At 48.2% G+C, this 22562-nt stretch overlaps 1 pseudogene; it reads right to left on the bottom strand.

Moving 5' to 3' along the window:
- Window positions 1–719: 719 nt before the first annotated feature.
- Window positions 720–20833, bottom strand: LOC123139029 (receptor-like protein 3; annotated as a pseudogene).
- Between the last annotated feature and the right edge of the window lie 1729 nt (window positions 20834–22562).

Genomic DNA, 22562 nt, shown 5'->3' with positions numbered 1-22562 from the left:
TGGGCCTTCTCAATGTCGGCCAGCTTCAGGGCGAGCTCCACCTCACGGTTGGCCAGCTCACCCTGGGCGGCCTTCAGCTCGTCCTGAGCCTGGCGGAACCAGTCCTGCGCCTCGGCGACGCGCCCCCCAAAGTCCTCCTCTATCTTCTCCACCACCGCCGTCCTAGAACTGTTGTCCTTGTTTAAGAATATTTTGTGATGGGTTTTTGACATGATGTTCTGTTATGGCAGTCGCTCCTACATCAGTTCATCTCGTTTAGTGTGGTAGTATACTGATTTCGCATGAAGCAAAGTGAACTGTGAAATTCCCTAAAAAAGAGTAAACTGTGAAAAATTGAAGTTTCAGTACAAAATTCGTTTTCCTGAAAGAACAAGAAAATACAGGCAACACCAACTATATGGGATGGGTTACTAGTACAGAAAGCTTCAGCCAACAATCTTACATTGTTACTACATGTAAATCTCCACGAAATGGAATCACTCTTCACACTAGAATATTCCTGTAACTATTTTTTTTGGAAATAGTCATGACTCGAACCTTCTAGAAGCTTGTTCAGTGGACATTTTTGCTGAACCAGATAGCAGCCTAATCTCAAAGAAGCGGAGATAGAATGATATGGAAAGTGAACAGTCCTAGTGCAAAAGCCTTGATAAGACTAGCTGATCATACAACACTCCTACACCAAAGAACGCGCTGAAGGCAATCGCGAAGGCGGCCTTCTAGTCAGTTTGTTTGGTTGCCATAGTGGTGGGTGGAGGTGTTGAAGCTGGACCACATTTGTGAGTGAGTATAGAGCCACGGAGCTTTGGATTCCCATCGAAGCAAGAATTTTGGAATGTGTTAAACTGACCTCCGGATGGGATAGGACCTTCTAGGTCATTGTAAGAAATGTTGAATACTGAAAGGAAGTGCAGTCTGTTTAATGCAGCTAGGATTGCACCAATGAGATTGTTGTTCGAGAAGTCCAGTACCTGCAGGTTTGTGAGATTGCATACAGATATTGGGATCTGTCCTGTTAGGGCATTGAAGCTCAAATTGAGGGAAAGAAGGAATTTCAGCTGGCCGATCTCCGAAGGGATCTCACCAGTTAATTTATTGTTGCTTAGATCCAGCACTTCGGCGAAAGCAATGGGTATGCGGTACTAAAGTGATGGACCCCTATAAACTGGTAGTTCGAAGACCCTTGGGTCTAAACGGGCTTTAGTCTTCTCTGACTTGAATATTTGCATATCCATCAGGTTTCCTGGAATTTTTCTAGTGAGGCTGTTGTTTGATATGTCTAGATAGAAGAGGTGCTTTAGGCCTTCGATCCAGGCTGGTGTTGATCCGGTGAGTTGATTTCTAGATAATATCAACATCTCTAATTTTGCTAGCTTGGATATCCAAAGAGGTATTTTACCTAGAAACGAGCAATCATTTAAGGAAAGTACCTGGAGATTCTCAAAACCATCAATGAAGTCATCCTCTGGCATTAACTCTCCCCTGTAGCTGCTTCCCATAAGTAGTGTGGTAAGGTTGGTGCACCTCTGAAGAATGTAAAGTGCATTTGTGATGTTTGTGAAAGAGTTCATAGCAAGTGAAAGGAAGTGAGGTGCTTCAGATCACCTATTCTTGGTGAGAGCTGCCCAAGTAAGTTGCTGCCGATACGATGGAGCCCCTCCCGACCGTTGCCTCTGGCGACGCCCGGGACGCCCCGGCGGCTTTGCCGCCGCCGCTGTCCCCGCCCCCGGCCGGCCCGCCGGAGCCCTCCCCACCCGCCCCCCTGCCGCCCCCCTCCGTTGGCTCGACCTGCGCCTCCTGGGCCGACCTTGCCGAGGCCGACGACATCGCCGCGGGGAGGCCCATCATGTGCCGCGACTGCGTCCCGCCCCGTGCCCCGGTCCGGCCGATTCGATCCGTCCCTGCTGGCGGCCCTACTCCCAGGGGTGGGAGTCCGGCCACCCGCGGGACCGATCAACGCCACCGGCGGCCGTCGGCTGCGCTGCCGTCTTCGGGTCCGAAAGGTGATGCCTTGGGGTCGCATGCCCCATCCCGGTGGCGTCGTGCTGGCGGCTGGGGAGTCGCCGGCCGCGCGGACCGCGACGCCGCTCTGGCCTCCTGGAAGTGCCCCTCGTCGGCGGCGGCCTCCCTGCTTCGGCCCGCCCGTCGCCGGCGGCTACGTTTTTGCTCTCGGGCGTTATCGTTCGGCAGTCCCTGTTTCGCCCCTTCATATCCTCCTTCGGCGCCCCCTCCCTATCCCCAGCTGGCAGTCGTGCCCTGGCCCGGCCGCGCCGCCCCCGTCCTGCCCCGGTGGCGACCTCCGCGGTGGCGCTCGGGGAAACCCTCGTGCCCCGCCTGGTTGCCCCGGGCCGGTCGTTTCGGGCCGCGCTGCTCCTGGGCCTCCCCAAGGCCCACTCCGCTGGGCCTCCCCCGCCCGTTCAGTCAGCCTCTGGGCCCCCGGGTGGTGAGCGGGATGCGGGCTGCCTCCTGGGCCGGCCTGGCAGACCGGTGTCGCGCGGTGCGGCCCAGCCCCGCCCCTGTTGGACTCTGGCCCAGCCTGGCGCCACATATGGCCTCCAGTAGGGTTTCCTCTCGCCTCCCGTTCGTCGCCCCAGGCTCTCCTCCCCATCACCCTCCCAGTCGCCTCCCTCGCCGTCCTCCCCCGGCCGCCGCGCCCCCCCTCCTCCCTTCCCCTCCGGCCATGCCCCGGCAGTGGGGCGATGATGAGGCGCGCCCGAAGCGGCACGCGGACGACTGGCGGGACCTGCCCCGTTCCTCCCCCGACGGCCACCGGCGGGAGGCCGACCTTCGGTCCCAGCTCTCCTCCCGCCCGGCCCGCCGCTCGCTCGAGCGCGATTCCCGGGACCCCCGCCGCTCTCCTCCTCGCCAGTCCCGCCGATCCCCGGCGCGGGACGAGTGTCGCTCCCGCTCGCCGGCTCGCCGCGCTTCGCCCAGGGCAGACTCGCGGGACCGCGGCTGCTCGCCGGCCCGGCGCTCCCCTGCCCGCGGCTGCTCGCCGGCCCGGCGCTCCCCGGCTCGGAGCGGCCGCGACTCCCGCCGGTCCCTTCCTCCGCGTCAGCCGCCCCTCACCTCCGACTCCACCGCTCCTGAGGCCCGGCGCTACCAGCCCCCGTGTGCCCAGGCCGCATTCCCGCTAGCTAACGGTGGCAACGGGAACTGTGGGCGCCCGGGCGCCAAGAAGAAGAAGAAGAAGGGCCTGCCCCGCCCCCGCCCGCCGCGTCCTCCGCCGTCATGGTACCCCCTGCCATGAGTGCCGCCTCCGCCCCCGATGGACTGCCGTGCTTCAACTGCGGCCTGCCCGGTCACTTCCAGGCGGCCTGCCCCAACCCACCGATGTGCTACCTCTACAAGGAAGCCGGGCACCCCGTGGTTCTGTGTGCAGAGCGCCCGATTACGGAGGAGATCATGATGTACGGGCACGGCATCGAGGACATGGGCTTCTTCCACATCGAGGTGCCGGAGCTCACTCCTCCCTCCCCCTCGCTCCTGGCTCTTGTGACTGTCGTGGGGGAGGGCGTCGCCACTCCGGAGCTGATTGAGGCTGAGCTCAACCACCTCTGCAGATGCAAGTGGGACTGGCAGGTGACCTCCACCGCGGCCAACGCCTTCTCGGTGATCTTCCCTGATGCCATGAGCATGGGCTTCTGCACCCGTAGCGACAACATCACCTTGGCCCTCAACGGGATTGTGGTGAACATCTCCGAGCCGAGGTGGGACCCCAAGGCCGTAGCGGTCCTGGACACTGCGTGGCTCCTCATCGCCGGCCTTCCAGATGTGGCCTGGTCTGAGCGGGTCATCCACAGTATGTCCAAGATCTTGGGCAAGGTGGTCGTGGTCGACGAGCTCTCTCTGCGCAAGGAGGAGGAGGTCCGGGTCAAGGTGAAATACCTGGACTCCTCCAAGCTCCACACCACGCTTCGAGTCTTCTTCAACGATGACGGATACGACCTCACCATCTGCCCTGAGCCTCCGAACCACATCGGCCGCCCCCGCCTCTCCGCCGACAACCTTCAGGGGGCGGCCCCGCCACTCCCGCTTCGATGACCAGGAGGAGGACGATGACCTCTCGGAGGACTCTCGCTCCCCGTCTCGCGAGCCCGCCAACCCGAGCCGCGGCGGCTTCGGATCGGGCCGCACCAGGGTGTCTGCCGCAGACCTCGCGGTGGCTCTCAGGCTGGCCGCTCCCCCAGTGGCGCCCTCTCCCCCAGCTTCGGAGTCGGCCAGTGACATATCGAGCGTTGGTTTGCTCGTCCTGCCTCCCTCATCGTCCCGCTCCCCGTCCGCCGACTCCACTCTCCGCCCATCCCCGCCAGGCCCTGACCCATCGTCCCTCCCGGCCTGACCTCCCTGGTCTCTGCGGGCGTTGACGGTGGTGCCCCCTCCCCCCCCCCCCTCGGTGAGGCCTCTCCGGTGCTCCCACCCGTGGGGGCTGCATCGGGCGACACCCTGGAGCTCGTCGCCCCGATCCCCCCGCTGGTGACTGATGACCCACAAGTATAGGGGATATATTGTAGTTCTTTCGATAAGTAAGAGTATCGAACCCAACGAGGAACAGAAGGAAATGATAAGCGGTTTTCAGCAAGGTATTCTCTCCAAGTACTGAAATAAGTGGTAACAGATAGTTTTGTGATAAGATAAATTGTAATGAGCAACAAGTAGCAAAAGTAAATAAAGTGCAGCAAGGTGGCCCAATCCTTTTTGTAGCAAAGGACAAGCCTGGACAAACTCTTATAATAGGAAAAGCGCTCCCGAGGACACATGGGAATATCGTCAAGCTAGTTTTCATCACGTTCATATGATTCGCGTTTTGTAATTTGATAATTTGATATGTGGGTGGACCGGTGCTTGGGTACTGTTCTTACTTGAACAAGCATCCCACTATGATTAATCTCTATTGCAAGCATCCGCAACTATAACAAAAGTATTAAGGTAAACCTAACCATAGCATGAAACATATGGATCCAAATCAGCCCCTTATGAAGCAACGCATAAACTAGGGTTTAAGCTTCTGTCACTCTAGCAACCCATCATCTACTTATTACTTCCCAATGCCTTCCTGTAGGCCCAAATAATGGTGAAGTGTTATGTAGTCGACGTTCACATAACACCACTAGAGGCTAGACAACACACATCTTATCAAAATATCGAACGAATACCAAATTCACATGACTACTAATAGCAAGACTTCACCCTTGTCCTCAGGAACAAACGTAATTACTCACAAAGCATATTCATGTTCATAATCAGAGCGGTAATAATATGCATAAAGGATCTGAACATATGATCTTCCACCAAATAAACCAACTAGCATCAACTAGAAGGAGTAATCAACACTACTAGCAACCTACTAGCACCAATCCCAGACTTGGAGACAAGAATTGGATACAAGAGATGAAAGAGGGTTTGGAGATGAGATGGTGCTAGTGAAGATGTTGATGGAGATTGCCCTCTCCCGATGAGAGGAGCGTTGGTGATGAGGATGGTGATGATTTCCCCCTCCCGGAGGGAAGTGTCCCCGGCAGAACAGCTCTGCCGGAGCCCTAGATTGGTTCCACCAAGGTTCCGCCTCCTGGCGGCGGAGTCTCGTCTCGACAGGTTGTCTTCTATTTTTTTCTCATCGAAAGACTTCATATAGGAGAAGATGGGCGTTACAGAGCCACCAGGGGGCCCACGAGGTAGGGAGGCGTGCCCCAGGGGGGGGTGCCCCCCACCCTCGCGAGCAGGGTGTGGGCCCCCCTGGCCTTCATCTTTGGCGACGATTTTTCTTTATTTATTTTAAGATATTCCATGGAGTTTCAGGACTTTTGGAGTTGCGCAGAATAGGTCTCCAATATTTGCTCCTTTTCCAGCCCAGAATTCCAGCTGCCGGCATTCTCCCTCTTCATGTAAACCCTGTAAAATAAGAGAGAATAGCCATAAGTATTGTGACATAACATGAAATAACAGCCCATAATGCAATAAATATTGGTATAAAAGCATGATGCAAAATGGACGTGTCAACTCCCCCAAGCTTAGACCTCGCTTGTCCTCAAGCGAAAAGCCGATAACAATAAATATGTCCTCATGTTTAGAGGTAGAGGCGTCGATAAAATAAAATACGGGCATGAAGGCATCATGATTATTTCCATAACAGCAACATATATAGATTTTGTCATATGATTACTTATGTTCAAGTGATGATCTTTCCACAATGCAAAAGTATGAATCAGAAACCTTATTGAGCACCAAAAAATTATAACCTCGGTCATTGAAGCAATTGCAATTTATTATAACATCGGAAAGAGTCTATGTCAAAGCTTAAAATCAAGTCCACATACTCAACTATCACTTAGTCCTTCATAATTGCTAACACTCACGCAATACTTGTGGTTACAGAGTTTTAATCGGACACAGAGAAAGATAGGGGCTTATAGTTTTGCCCCACAACCTTTTACCTCAAGGGTAATGTCAACAATAATAATTCATGCTCCCCTACATCCAATTAGATATATATACATGTTCTTTCCAACATGCTGAGCTTGCCAAAGGATAAAATGAAAAAGGAAAGATGAAGATCACCGTGACTCTTGCATAAGGTAGAGGATAATAATAAAAGATAGGCCCTTCGCAGAGGGAAGCAGAGGTTGTCATGCGCGTTTAGGGTTGATGCACAAAATCTTAATGCAAAAGAACGTCACTTTATATTGCCCCTTGTATGTGGACCTTTATTATGCAGTCCGTCGCTTTTATTACGTCCACAACAAGTTCGTACAAGGTTTATTTTCTCTGCACTAATAAGTCATGCATATTTAGAGAGCAATTTTTATTGCTTGCACCGATGACAACTTACTTGAAGGATCTTACTCAATCCATAGGTAGATATGGTGGACTCTCATGGCTAAACTGGTTTAAGGGTATTTGGAAGCACGAGTAGTATTTCTACTTGGTGCTGAGAATTTGGCTAGCATGAGGGGGAAAGGCAAGCTCAACATGTTAGAGGATCCATGACAACATACTTTATCTCAAATGTAAGAAAGCATAACTCATTATGTTGTCTTCCTTGTCCAACCTCAACTCTTTAGCATGTCATATTTTAATGAGTGCTCCCAATCATAAAAGATGTCAATGATAATATATCTATATGTGAAACCTCTCTTTCCTTATTACTTCCTATTAATTGCAACGATGACCAAAGCTATATTTGCCAACTCCCAACAACTTTTAATCATCATACTCTTTCTATGTCAAGTCATTACTTTCAATAAGATCAATATGAACTCTTTGATTCTTTTTATTCTTTTCTTCTTTCTTATTCACCCAAGATCATGGCAAAATAATCAAGCCCTTGACTCAACACTAATCTTTATTATATAGCTCACGGACTCGATTACAAAGAAGGATCATAAAGCAAAACTCAAAACTAGATCATGCCATGACTCTATTCTACTAAATCAAGATACTACTAATAGGATCGAACTAAGAAAAACGGTAAAGATAGGAGTTGTGATGGTGATACGATACCAGGGCACCTTCCCCAAGCTTGGCAGTTGCCAAGGGGAGTGCCCATACCCATGTGATTATGTCTCCTTCTTTGTTGTTGACGGTGGAGGTGTTGTTGATGATGCAGGCTTGTCGTCCACCTTCCATGGCATAGGCTCACCATCATAGAAGGATGATCGAGTCTCCGGAATCCTCAAATCTGCAGCCAAACTCATCCTTTTGAATCTATATTCATACTCACAGTTTTGATTTTGCAGATCATAGATTTGGGCTTGGAGGTGCTCGATCTTCTCATGTAGCTTGAAGATGGCCTCCTCGGTGTTCTTGGCATCCAGCTCGTAGTTGTTGGTGAACTCCGCGAGCATCTTGTGGCTAGCGTTGATTCCACGCTCCACCATCCCCTGGCACTTGAAAACTTGTTGCTCCATTGCTTCGAGCCTCGACTCCACGCTTTCGGTTCCCTTTGGTCCCTCAACATTGCGGATGTGCAGCAACCCATCATGCATCTCAATGGTTTGAGGGTGTCGCAGCACCTCCGTGAGGTAAGGGTTGATCACCTTCTCGAAGAACTTGTCCTTGGAAGCACTTGGGGTCGTCATGATGATCTAGACCTGTCAGAAAAACAGCTCGAAACAAGAACAGGGGAGATTTGCGTGATACGAGAGTCAAAACCTTCGGGAGAATATACAATGAATTTTTACCAACCAAAATACGTATCGTGCAAGAAAACGGAGTCCGGAGGGCGCACAAGGTGCTCGCGAGGTAGGGGGCGCGCCCAGGGGGGTAGGGCGCGCCCTCCACCCTCGTGGAGGCCTCGTGTCCTCCCCGTACTGCTACTTATTTTTCTATTTTTCTAAATATTCCAAAACGGAGAAATATTGCCTTAAAAATTGTTTTGGAGTCGGTTTACTTACCGTACCACATACCTATTCCTTTTCGGAGTCTGGAACGGTCTGGAAGGTGTCCGTTATGTATTCCTCCGGGGTTACGGTTTCAATAATATTGGTTTCAACATTATGGGATTACCTGAGATATAGTGTTTGATCCTGACCGTTTACCACCTTTGGATTTGTGCCTTCGAAGTTGTTGATTTTTATGGCACCGGAACGATAGACCTCCTCGATAACGTAGGGGCCTTCCCATTTAGAGAGAAGTTTTCCTGCAAAAAATCTTAAACGAGAGTTGTATAGCAATACATAATCACCTACATTAAACTCACGCTTTTGTATTCTTTTGTCATGCCATCTTTTAACTTTTTCTTTAAACAACTTGGCATTTTCATAAGCTTGGGTTCTCCATTCGTCAAGTGAGCTAATATCAAATAACCTCTTCTCACCGGCAAGTTTGAAATCATAGTTGAGCTCTTTAATAGCCCAATATGCCTTATGTTCTAGTTCGAGAGGTAAGTGACATGCTTTTCCATAAACCATTTTATACGGAGACATACCCATAGGATTCTTATATGCAGTTCTATAGGCCCATAATGCGTCATCCAGTTTCTTGGACCAATTCTTTCTAGACCTATTAACAGTCTTTTGCAAAATTAATTTTAGATCTCTATTGCTCAATTCTACTTGACCACTAGACTGCGGGTGATATGGAGATGCAATTTTATGATTAATGTCATATTTAGCAAGCATTTTACGGAAAGCACCATGAATAAAGTGTGAGCCACCATCAGTCATTAAATATCTAGGGACTCCAAACCTCGGAAAAATAACTTCCTTAAGCATTTTAATAGAGGTGTTATGATCAGCACTACTAGTTGGAATAGCTTCTACCCACTTAGTAACGTAATCAACAGCAACTAAAATATGTGTATATACATTAGAGGCAGGAAAAGGTCCCATATAATCAAAGCCCCAAACATCAAATGGTTCAATAACAAGTGAATAATTCATAGGCATTTCTTGACATCTACTAATATTACCAATTCTTTGACATTCATCGCAAGACAAAACAAACTTACGGGCATCCTTGAAGAGAGTGGGCCAATAAAAACCGGATTGCAATACCTTATGTGCAGTTCTATCTCCAGCGTGGTGTCCTCCATAAGCTTCGGAGTGACACTTGCGTAGGATCTGTTCCTGTTCATGCTCAGGTACACAATGTCTAATAACACCATCTACTCCTTCTTTATAAAGATGTGGGTCATCCCAAAAATAATGTCGCAAGTCATAGAAAAACTTTTTCTTTTGTTGGTATGTGAAGCTAGGTGGTATAAATTTAGCAACAATATAATTAGCATAATCGGCATACCATGGAGTGCTACGAGAAGTGCTTATGACATTTAATTGTTCATCAGGAAAGCTATCATCAATAGGTAGTGGGTCATCAAGAGCATTTTCTAACCTAGATAAGTTGTCTGCAACGGGGTTCTCAGCTCCTTTTCTATCAACAATATGTAAATCAAATTCTTGCAACAAGAGAACCCATCTAATAAGTCTAGGTTTTGCATCTTTCTTTTCCATAAGATATTTAATAGCAGCATGATCAGTGTGAATAGTTACTTTATAATCAACAATATAGGGTCTGAATTTATCACAAGCAAATACAACTGCTAAAAGTTCCTTTTCGGTAGTAGCATAATTTCTTTGAGCATTGTCTAGAGTCTTACTAGCATAATGGATAACATTTAATTTCTTATCAACTCTTTGCCCTAGAACAGCACCTACAGCGTAATCACTAGCATCACACATAATTTCAAAGGGTAAATTCCAGTCAGATGGCTAAACAACAGGTGCAGAGACTAATGCTTTCTTAAGTATTTCAAATGCTTCTACACAATCATCATCAAAGACAAATTGTACATCTTTTTGTAGTAGATTAGTCAGAGGCCGAGAAATTTTTGAGAAGTCCTTAATGAACCTCCTATAAAATCCGGCGAGACCAAGGAAACTTCTTATACCTTTGATGTCCTCGGGCATCATTTCAATAGCATCAACCTTGGCTTTATCAACTTCAATACCTCTTTCAGAAACTTTGTGCCCCAAGACAATACCTTCATTAACCATAAAGTGGCACTTTTCCCAATTCAAGACAAGATTAGTTTCTTCACATGTCTGCAAAACTTGATCAAGATTGCTCAAGCAATCATCAAAAGAGGAACCATAGACGGAAAAATCGTCCATGAAAACCTCACAAATTTTTTCACAAAAATCAGAGAATATAGCCATCATGCATCTTTGAAAGGTAGCAGGTGCATTACATAAACTGAAAGGCATACGTCTATAAGCAAAAGTACCAAAAGGGCATGTAAAAGTAGTCTTTGATTGATCTCTAGCCGACACAGGTATTTGAGAGAAACCAGAATAACCATCTAGAAATCAATAATGTGTATGTTTGCATAATCTTTCTAGAATTTGATCAATAAAAGGTAAGGGGTAATGATCTTTCTTAGTAGCCTTATTTAATTTGCGGAAATCAATTACCATCCTATAACATGTGATAATTCTTTGCGGAATCAATTCATCTTTATCATTAGGGACAACAATAATACCTCCCTTCTTAGGGACACAATGGACATGACTTACCCACTGACTATCAGCAATGGGATAAATTATACCTGCCTCCAGAAGCTTGAGTATTTCTTTTCTTACCACTTCTTTCATTTTAGGATTCAACCGTCGTTGAGGATCACGAACTGGTTTGGCATCCGCTTCCAAATTTATTTTATGTTGACATAGAGTGGGACTGATGCCCTTAAGATCATCAAGTGTATATCCAATAGCGGCACGGTGCTTCTTCAGAGTTTTCAATAATCTTTCTTCTTCATGCTCTGAAAGGTTAGCACTAATAATGACAGGATATATTTTCTTTTCATCAAGATAAGCATACTTAAGATTATCAGGTAACGGTTTAAGCTCAAACACAGGATCACCCTTGGGTGGAGGAGGATCCCCTAGGATTTCAACGGGCAAATTGTGTTGCAGAATAGGTTCCTGTTTAAAGAATACTTCATCTATTTCCCTTCTTTCATTCATGAACATATAACTTTCATGGTCTGGCAAATAGTATTCTAAAGGATCACTAGGAGGTACGGCAATAGAAGCAAGACCAATAATTTCATCCTTACTAGGCAATTCTTCCTCACCATGTTGTTTACTAAATTTAGAGAAATTAAACTCATGAACCATATCATCCAAGCCAATAGTAACAACATTCTTTTCACAGTCTATCTTAGCATTAACAGTATTCAAGAAGGGTCTACCAAATATAATGGGACAAAAGCTATCTTGTGGAGAACCAAGAACAAGAAAATCAGCGGGATATTTGGTTTTTACACACAAGACATCAACATCTCTAATGATTCCCATTGCATATATAGTATCTCTACTGGCAAGTTTAATTGTAACATCAATATCTTCTATCTCAGTGAGTGCAATTTCATGCTTAATTTCTTCATACAAGGTAATAGGTATAACACTAGCACTAGCACCCATATCACATAAGCCATGATAACAATGATCTCCTATTTTAATAGAAATAACAGGCACGCCTACCACAGGTCTATGTTTATCTCTAGCACAAGGTTTAGCAATTCTAGCAGTTTCACCATAGAATTGAATAACATGCCCATCAATATTATCAGACAAGAGATCTTTAACAATAGCAATATTAGGTTCTACTTTGACTTGCTCAGGAGGTGTATAAGTTCTAATATTGCTTTTACGAACAACAGTTGAAGCTTTAGCATGATCCTTCATTCTAACAGGGAAAGGTGGTTTTTCAATATAAGAAGTGGGAACAATAGGATCATTATAAGTGACAGTCTTTTCTTCAACTTTAATAGGTGCAGCTACTTTTACTTCTATGGGAGGATGGTATTTAAACCACTTCTCCTTGGGGAGATCAACATAAGTAGCAAAAGATTCACAGAAAGAAGCTACTATCTCAGAGTTAAGTCCATATTTAGTGCTAAACTTACGGAAAATATCGGTATCCATAAAAGATTTAACACAATCAAACTTAGGTGTCATACCTGACTCCTAACCTTCGTCGAGGTCCCAATCTTCAGAGTTGTGTTTAATTCTATCCAATAAATTCCATTTAAACTCAATAGTCTTCATCATAAAAGAGCCAGCACAAGAAGTATCGATCATGGTGCGATTGTTATCAGAAAGCCAAGCATAAAAACTTTGCATAATTACTTCTCTTGAGAGCTCATGATTGGGGCATGAATATAACATTGATTAAGCCTCCCCCAAGCTTGAGCGATGCTTTCTCCTTCGCGAGGCCAAAAATTATATATATAATTGCGATCACGATGAACAAGATGCATAGGATAATACTTTTGATGAAATTCCAATTTCAATCTTTTATAGTTCCATGATCTCATATCATCACATAGCCTATACCATGTCAATGTGTCTCCCTTCAAAGATAAAGGGAAGACCTTCTTCTTAACAACATCATCGAGTATACCTGCAAGCTTAAATAGTCCACAAACTTCATCCACATAGAGTAAATGTTCATCAGGATGCTTTGTTCCATCTTCTGTAAAAGTGTTAGCTAGCAGTTTTTCCATCATACCCGAAGGAATTTCAAAAGGAGTTTCATTTTCAATAGGTTCAGTAGGTTGAGGAGCAACTCTTTGCTCTACTGGACGGGGTGAAGATACCCCGAACAAGCCCCTCAGCGAATTACTTTCCATAGTAACAAGTGACAGAAAATTTCAGCACACTATATAAATTTTTCCTTACCAAATTCCACCTACCAAAGGCGCTACACTCCCCGGCAACGGCGCCAGAAAAGAGTCTTGATGACCCACAAGTATAGGGGATCTATCGTAGTCCTTTCGATAAGTAAGAGTGTCGAACCCAACAAGGAGCAGAAGGAAATGATAAGCGGTTTTCAGCAAGGTATTCTCTGCAAGTACTGAAATAAGTGGTAACAGATAGTTTTGTGATAAGATAAATTGTAACGAGCAACAAGTAGCAAAGGACAAGCCTGGACAAACTCTTATAATAGGAAAAGCACTCCTGAGGACACATGGGAATATCGTCAAGCTAGTTTTCATCACGTTCATATGATTCGCGTTCGGTACTTTAATAATTTGATATATGGGTGGACCGGTGCTTGGGTACTGTTCTTACTTGAACAAGCATCCCACTTATGATTAACCTCTATTGCAAGCATCCGCAACTACAACAAAAGTATTAAGGTAAACCTAACCATAGCATGAAACATATGGATCCAAATCAGCCCCTTACGAAGCAACGCATAAACTAGGGTTTAAGCTTCTGTCACTCTAGCAACCCATCATCTACTTATTACTTCCCAATGCTTTCCTCTAGGCCCAAATAATGGTGAAGTGTTATGTAGTCGACGTTCACATAACACCACTAGAGGCTAGACAACACACATCTTATCAAAATATCGAACGAATACCAAATTCACATGACTACTAATAGCAAGACTTCTCCCTTGTCCTTAGGAACAAACGTAATTACTCACAAAGCATATTCATGTTCATAATCAGAGCGGTAATAATATGCATAAAGGATCTGAACATATGATCTTCCACCAAATAAACCAACTAGCATCAACTACAAGGAGTAATCAACACTACTAGCAACCTACTAGCACCAATCCTGGACTTGGAGACAAGAATTGGATACAAGAGATGAACTAGGGTTTGGAGATGAGATGGTGCTGGTGAAGATGTTGATGGAGATTGCCCTCTCCCGATGAGAGGAGCGTTGGTGATGATGATGGTGATGATTTCCCCCTCCCGGAGGGAAGTGTCCCCGGCAGAACAGCTTTGCCGGAGCCCTAGGTTGGTTCCGCCAAGGTTCCGCCTCCTGGCGGCGGAGTCTCGTCCCGAAAGGTTGCCTTCTATTTTTTTCTCATCCAAAGACTTCATATAGGAGAAGATGGGCGTCAGAGAGCCACCAGGGGGCCCACGAGATAGGGGGGCGCGCCCTAGGGGGGGCGCCCCCACCCTCGTGAGCAAGGTGTGGGCCCCCTGGCCTTCATCTTTGGCGACAATTTTCTTTATTTATTTTAAGATATTCCGTGGAGTTTCAGGACTTTTGGAGTTGCGCAGAATAGCTCTCCAATATTTGCTCCTTTTCCAGCCCAGAATTCCAGCTGCCGGCATTCTCCCTCTTCATGTAAACCTTGTAAAATAAGAGAGAATAGACATAAATATTGTGACATAACGTGAAATAACAGCCCATAATGCAATAAATATTGGTATAAAAGCCTGATGCAAAATGGACGTATCAGTGACCCTCAACGCCCCCCCACCTCCCCGGCTTCGCCGGCCTCGGCAGTGGCCGTGGTCGTCACCACTCCAGTCTCCGCACTTCCTCCCCAAACGGTGGCGTACACCAGGCGGCCCCGCTCCTCCTCAACGCCGGTGACTGCGTCTCGCCGCAGCGCCCACCTTGATGTGGCCCGCCCGGCCGATGCCTCGGTCCCATCCATTGCTGAGCGTGCGGAAATCCGGGCGGTTGCCCGGAACCTCGAGTCACGTGTGGATTCTGCCCTCCCCAGTTCTTCCAGTTGTTCCTTTTCCGCGCTTGAGGCTGTCCCCCTCGGCCACCTCGCCAAGGTGGCTACTGACTCGGCCATCATTTTCAGAGGGGAAGTCGGTCCCCCCTTAGAGCAGATTGCGGCCATTAGGGTACGCGAGATTCTTGATGGTATACTGGCTGAAACGCGGGCTCGCCTGCGTCGGGCCCCTGAGGAGCTGACCGCCACTACCGCGGTCCAGGCTCCTCCGGTGGTCGACGGGGTGATCCGTGGGCGCACTCGGTCCCGCACTGCCGCTCTCCGCGCTCAACGCACTTCCCGTGTCCTTTGGTCAAGCAGCCCCCCGATGGGAGCTTAGATGCGGGCCCTTTTTTGGAACATTCGTGGCTTCGTCCATGATGGCCGACGCCGCCAGCTCGTAGAGTACGTGCGCGATGAACACAATGACATCATTGCGATTCAGGAAACCATGCGTACTGAGTTCTCCCTCCATGAGCTTGATAGCCTTAGCTCCCACCTCTTCGCTTGGCATTGGCTCCCTTCTAGTGGGACCACGGGCCACTCTGGCGGCATCCTTTTAGGGGTAAAGGATGCCACCTTCGAGATGGGCGGCATCGACCGAGGTGAATTCTTCGTTAGTATGGAGATCTTTGAGTAAGCTCTGAACTTCAAATGGGAGGTTGTGATTGTCTATGGACCGGCGGATCACCGCCGTTCCCCGGCCTTCCTTGCAGAGCTTCACCAAAAGATCTCCTCCTCCCTCCTCCCAGTAGTTGTGGGCGGAGATTTCAACCTCATCCGTTCTCCGGACGGGAAGAATAATGATCGGATTAACCTTTCCCGGATGCGGTTGTTTAACGACTGGATCGCGGAGCTTGGTCTCCGAGAGATCGAGCGGTCGGGTGACAGGTTCACCTGGACTAACCGCCAGGCCGACCCGACGCGATCCATTTTGGATCGCGTCCTACTTTCCCCAGAATGGGAATTATGCTGCCGCCTGGCCTCTCTTCGTGTGATTACCCGGATTGGGTCGGACCACGTCCCTCTTCTCCTCTCCTCCGCGGATGAGCGCCCCCCCACCCCGGCGTGGTTTCGGTTTGAGACCTTCTGGCTTAACCAGGCCGGCTTCCGGGAGGCGGTCTCCGCCCGTTGAACTCTGGCTCGCGCTTCCCCCCATCGCTCCATGTCCGCCGTCGACTCGTGGCACTTCTGCACCAAGCTTGCCCGCCAATTCATGAAGGGGTGGGGCGCTAACCTGGGTCGTGACCTCCGCGAGCGCAAGCGGTCTCTCTTGTTGGCTATTCAAGCCCTGGACGCCCGAGACGATTCCTCTGGAATCTCCCCCGATGAGTGGATGCTGAGATATGATCTTGAGGATCAACTCTCAACAATCTACATAGGTGAGGAGGCCTACTGGAGGCTGCGTGGTACCCAAAGATGGGTCTTACGGGGCGATGCAAACATAGCTTATTTCCAGGCGGTTGCGAATGGCCGTCGTAGGAGAAATTCCATCCACTGCCTGTGGGAGGGAGACGCCCCCCTTGTCTGCCCCCCGGCCATCCGGGCTCATGTCGATGGCTTTTACAAAACCCTCTTTACCCCCACCCATCGGTGTGGGGCTAGTCTCGCTCCCGACACTTGGTCGGGGTGCAGTTGGTCTCCGCTGAGGCCAATGCAGCTCTAGTTGCCCCCTTCACCGAGGATGAGGTCCTCGCGGCTATTAAGTGCATGAACCCCACCTCGGCCCCGGGTTTGGATGGCTTGCCCGTTATGTTCTTCAAAACATTCTGGCGGACCATCAAGCCGGAGGTCATGGCCCTGTTCGAGGAGTTTTTTTCAGGCTCTATGGATCTCGGACGCCTGAACTACGGGATCATTACCCTCATCCCCAAGGTTCCGGGCGCTTCTGACATCCGCTAGTTCCGTCCCATCATAGTGATTAATGTGATATTCCGGATACTGGCCAAAGGGTACGCCAATAGGGTGACCCTGCTAGCTGACTCGATCACTCACCCAAACCAATCGGCCTTCATTCAAGGTCGGTTCATCTTAGACGGGGTGTTGGTCTTCCATGAAGTCCTTCACGAAGTCCGGATGAAGCGCCATCGAGTAGTCTTCTTGAAGCTTGACTTCCATAACGCGTATGATACTGTCCACTAGCCCTTCTTGCGCGAAGTGCTGCTCCGTAAGGGCTTTGACGACCGGTGGGTGACTCGCGTGATGCAATTACTCTCCTGCGGTCGGACCGCGGTGAACATCAACGGCGAGATTGGGCCATACTTCCCCACCCTCTGTGGGATCCGTCAGGGTGACCCGTTCTCGCCGTTCTCGTTCAACATGGTGGTCGATGCCCTGGCCGCTATCCTTGACAAAGCGAAGGATGCCGGCCATATTCACGGCATTGTTCCCCACCTTGTCGGAGGGGGAGGGGTCTCCCTCCTTCAATATGCAGATGATACCATTATTATGGTTGAGGGTTCTACTCAGGACGTAGCTAACCTGAAGTTCCTCCTCCCGTGCTTCCAGCAGATGTCGGGCCTAACGATCAACTTCGACAAGAGCGAAGTGATGGTTCTTGGATACCCTCCGGTGGAAGCTCAGGCTATCGCGGACCGACTTAACTGTCGGTTGGGATCTTCCCCATGACCTACCTAGGGATTCCCATTAGTGATTCAAGCCTCACCGCGGCGGACCTTCACCCCACGGTGACCCGTATGCAGCATCGCGTTGAGCCCTGGAACGGGCGCTGGCTGTCGAAGGCTGCGTGTGTGATCCTCATCAACTCCTCACTCGCCAGCCTCCTGTGGTTCCTCATGAGCTTCTATAGCCTTCACGAGACGCTGCACAAGGAAATTGCCAAATACCAGTCCAGATTCTTCTGGGCCGGCGAGGATGACAAGCAGAAGTACCATATTGTGAGTTGGCCAGATATCTGCAAACCCAAGGACCAGGGTGGTCTGGGGATCTTGTCCTCCCGACACATGAACATTGCCCTCCTGACCCGCTGGCTATGGCGCATTGCTAATGGCGATGGAGGACTTTGGCTCACCATCATCCGGAACAAGTACCTCCGTGGACAGCCTCTTGCATTCTGTCAGCGCACGGGCGGCTCCCAGTTTTGGCAGGCCGTCATCCAGGTGCTCCCTGTGCTGAGCATTGGCACTTCCATCTCGGTTGGTACTGGGTCTGCGACCTTGTTCTAGTTTGATCGGTGGCTTGGCGACATGCCTCTGGCCGCTCGTTTTCCCGAGCTATTCGCCATTGCCGTCGACCCTCATTCTCTGTCTAGTCGGCCCTTATTGACTTAGGGCGCCTCTCTTTTCGCCGTCCCTTTGGCCCGCCCGAAGTGGCCGCCTGGGACACCCTCCTCCAGGACATCGCCCTTCTCCCGATGAGCGTCAATGACACACCAGACACCGTCTCTTGGCGTCTAGAATCCTCCGGCTGCTTCTCCACCAAATCCCTGTACGCGGCCATCGCCTCGTCGCCGGCCCCCGAGCCGTTTAGTCTGATCTGGGACATCCGCTTGCCCTTGAAAATCAGGATCTTCCTGTGGCAATGGATCCGTGGCCGTCTCCCTTCCGGAGTTGAGGTCCTCAAGCGTAATGGATCCGGAGATGGGCTTTGCCCTCTGTGCGACACGGTGGAGGATGCTAACCACATCTTCTTCTCGTGTTCCACGGCCCAGTTTCTTTGGTCCAGCTTTCGCGAGACGGTTGGCGGACATTGGTGCAACTCCAACTTCCCTGACCTTCTCGCGGAGCTCAATGCATCCCCCCCTCGCTACCGTCATATCAGATGGCTCTGCGTTGGGATCCTCGCTTGGACACTTTGGACGGTGCGCAATAAGCTTGTCATCCAAAAGGTGCCTCTCAGACGCGCTACTGACGCCATTTTTAAAATGTGTGGGTACTTGCAGCTTTGGCGGCCGCTTAGCCGTCCTCAGGATCGGGACGTCATCAACACCCTCCTCACCGACCTTCGATCGCTTGCCTTCCGCCTGGCGCCACCGCTTCCTCCGCCCCCACCGGAGCCCGACTAGATGGTGCTTTGTACCCCATGTGTGTGCGTTGTTGTTTGTTTTCAGGGCTTGTTGAGCTGTGCCCTCAGCATTAACCCCCCCCCCCCCCCCCCCTCTTCTGGATCATGTGTGGATTTGAACTGTGTGTGTGTGTTTGTGGGTGAACCTTTGTGGTATGTTGGCTTGGATTTGTGCTTTATCTATAAAGCGGGGCGAAAGCCTTTTTCGGTATGTAAGTTGTTGCCAGATAGCCGCAATGCCATCAGATGGCTGCAGGTATACAAACTTTCTGGAACTCTGCCATTGAAGTTGTTGTACAGAACATCTAGAGTTTTCAGCCTAGGAAGGGTGGAGAAGTTGACCTTGCTAAGTTCTCCACTGAGGTTGTTGCTCTTGAAGTTAATTGTTATCAGATTGGTGCAGTAACCCAGGGCTGATGGCAACTCCCCTGACATGTTGTTGTAGTCCAAATGCAACTCTTCTAGTCTCTCGAGCTCACCTATATGGAATCTGGAATCTTGCCGCTGAAACCATTCCTTCCAAGGTCTAGTGTCACCAGATTGCTGAGTTTCATTATCTGAGCACCATCAAGCTCTCCATCTAGAACATTGTCGGGAAGTGAGAGGTACTCCAGTAAGGAAGCATCAAAGAGTTCATTTGGGAGAGTCCCGCGGAGGTTATTGTGTCCAGCCTTGAGCACTCTGAGCATGGAGCAGTTACCAAGTCCAGGAGGGATGATGCCTGTAAATTGGTTGTAACAGAGCTCAACTACAGCTAACAATGACGAGATGCTGCAGAAATTATCCGGTATTTGCCCAGTGAAGCTGTTATTGCTGGCATTGAGCACAACCAGATTGTCCATCACCTCCCAGGTGGTGGATGATGGAAACCGTCCTGTGAACAAGTTGCTTGAGATGTTCAGTACCTGAAGAGGCCGTGATGGGGTTGAAGATGGCAGCTCTTGCACGTCTGCACTGAGGCGGTTGAAGCTGACATCAAGGACGATGATGCTACCGGACGACACCAGTTCCAGCGGCAGGCCACCCGACAGCGAATTGTGGGACAGGTTGAGGCGCAGAAGGCCAGCAAGGTTGCCGAGGGATGGTGTTATGCGCCCCTCAAGGCCCTTCAAATCCAATGAGACATCTGTGACTGCCCCATCCTCGCCACAGGTGACCCCTTCCCATTCGCAGCAGTCTGCGCCGTTCTGCTTCCAGGACGTGGCGAGGCCACCGTCCGACGACAGACCACTGAGAAACTGCAGGAGGGACCCCTTCTCCTTCTTTGTGCAAGAACTGGTGGGAGAGGCCAAGGAGATCAACATCACAAGGGCAAAGAAAATTAATTTTCTGCTGCACTTCGTGTGTGGAAAATGGAATGGCTGCATGGTTTTTGTGCTGAAACTAGCGTGGAAGCCAGATGCTTAAGTTGTGTTGTAGTTGGGTAAGACATGAATGGTGGTCTAATCATGAAAGAGAAATGAGGGGAAAGAAAAAAAATTGGGGTCAACGAAATCAGACACCAGCCCACCAGCAGCTTCTTAGTTCACACTGACGTTTCAGCGTTTGGCTATTGGCTGCCTGCTATACTCTAATGGCAAGTAAATCGCCCATTTTTCCTGAAAACTGACCGTGCAAAACATATCTTTTCTGGTCATCCTTGACCCAATTCTTATTGAATTTTAACAGCATATCATTAAACTTGAGCAGACATCTTCCGTTACCACCTTCACTAAATAAATCTTACCAATACTGATAAATATTATCACTTCTTGATGCATCCTTTGCTTAACAGGAAAATACGTGCATCCAAGTAAAGGAAGCAGTTTTTTCGGAAAAAAAGGTTGAGAAAGAATTCGACAACAGTTGCTGAAGGCTTGCGAAGATTTGATGAGCAAGATAGTACTCCCTCCGTCTCAAAATGTAAGATCATTTCTGACATTATGATAGTAGTACATGAGAAGCATTATTGCGAAAGGCGCTTTCGGTCAAGAGCAATCATTGACTTATCTGTCAATATGTGAACGACGCCAAGTGGGGGATATGTGGTCTCTTCCATCTTCTTTGACCCGAGGTGTTTAATTGCCCACTCGCGCACTATTATTGTCTGATGGTTACGTTTGCTGTTGTTTCCCCACTCTCCTGGCTCCACTTGCACACTATTATTGGGGATCTGTGGTTGCCATCTGAACTCGGAAGCAGTTCAAAGTAAACTGGACAGCGTGTGGTTGAATCATTAGTTGCTTGGTCCTGAAGCTCTGATTCTTGTGTGGACATAGTCTTTAGGGTGGAACCAGCAGGCAATACAGTGCACGGACTGCAAATTAGTAGTTGAATGATTCGTGTTTAAGTTAAAAATAAAGAACCACATTTCCATTTCATGCAGTTTTGTTTTACTTCGAGGTTGTGTTGCGCTGATGATCTGTCCTAGGTGTAGCTCTACCCATTATTGTTCGGTTTTCTTCTTTTATCCAGTGTTCTCGTGTCCCCTGATTTGTCTTTCCGAGGGGAGTAAATTACACGATAGTACCACATTTGGGACGGTGTTGGTGAATTGGTACCAGTTTTCAAAAAATTTACATGTAAGTATCAAGTTTCGGGCAAGCCGTTGCAAATCGGGCTAAATCGCGTATAAGTGTATTGACGCTGTATCTGACTGGCGGGCCCATCAGGCAGGTGCCAACTGGCATGTTTTTTTACAGAAAAGCCCCTTGCTTATACGTAATCATGTAAATGTCTTTTATTTTGTGGAAAAAGGTTCATGTGACAGACTTTTTTTCTGTTAGCAATTTCAACGACCGAATCGAACTCCATTGCAAGTTTTCATCGAATTCGACAAATAAATAAAATAAACAAAACTTTCCGCTCGGGCAGAATTCGAACGCTGGAGTACCACGCTGGCCACCACGCCGCAACGACGCTAGTGTTAGAATGCAGGCAAGAATTGTTTTTATACTTTTCTCGGGCACGCTGGCCGGCGGTTGAGCCCAGCGACACTACGCGCACTAACTTACTGTTTTTCTATAATCATGCTATTTTATTTTGCGATTACTTATTAGTATTATTAAATTTTTTGAGACTAGAACACACGCACAGTCAACATTTTATGTGTCTTCACTCAGGACTACTAGCATGCACAATTATCGTGTATCCTCGTTATATTATTCAAATACAAAACTATTAAAAATATGCTTGACACAAAGTTTTTTTTTGAGTTACTCGTATATTGATTGTATTTAAAATATGTCCAACGTATATTATCAAATGGACGTATTTATTGAAATGCAAGAATGATTTTACAAAATAATTTTTAATACATGCTGAACATATTTTGAAATAAACAATGTTGAAAAATTCATCATGTAGTAAGAAAATCTTCACCATAAATTACAAAAAGTTCACTGGAATTATGTAAAATGTTAATCATATATTAAAAAACAAATTCAACATATATTACAAAAATGTTCAATGTGGATTAACAAAAGTTCATTATATTAAAAAAAGTTCACATTTTGTAAAGAAAAAATCATCTCCATTAAAAAATGTTTACTTTACGCTAAATCATGCTCAGCGAATATTAAATA

Source organism: Triticum aestivum, chromosome 6B (assembly GCF_018294505.1).
Source record: "Triticum aestivum cultivar Chinese Spring chromosome 6B, IWGSC CS RefSeq v2.1, whole genome shotgun sequence".
Classification (NCBI taxonomy): Eukaryota; Viridiplantae; Streptophyta; class Magnoliopsida; order Poales; family Poaceae; genus Triticum; species Triticum aestivum.
This window is presented reverse-complemented; position numbering and strand designations above follow the sequence as displayed.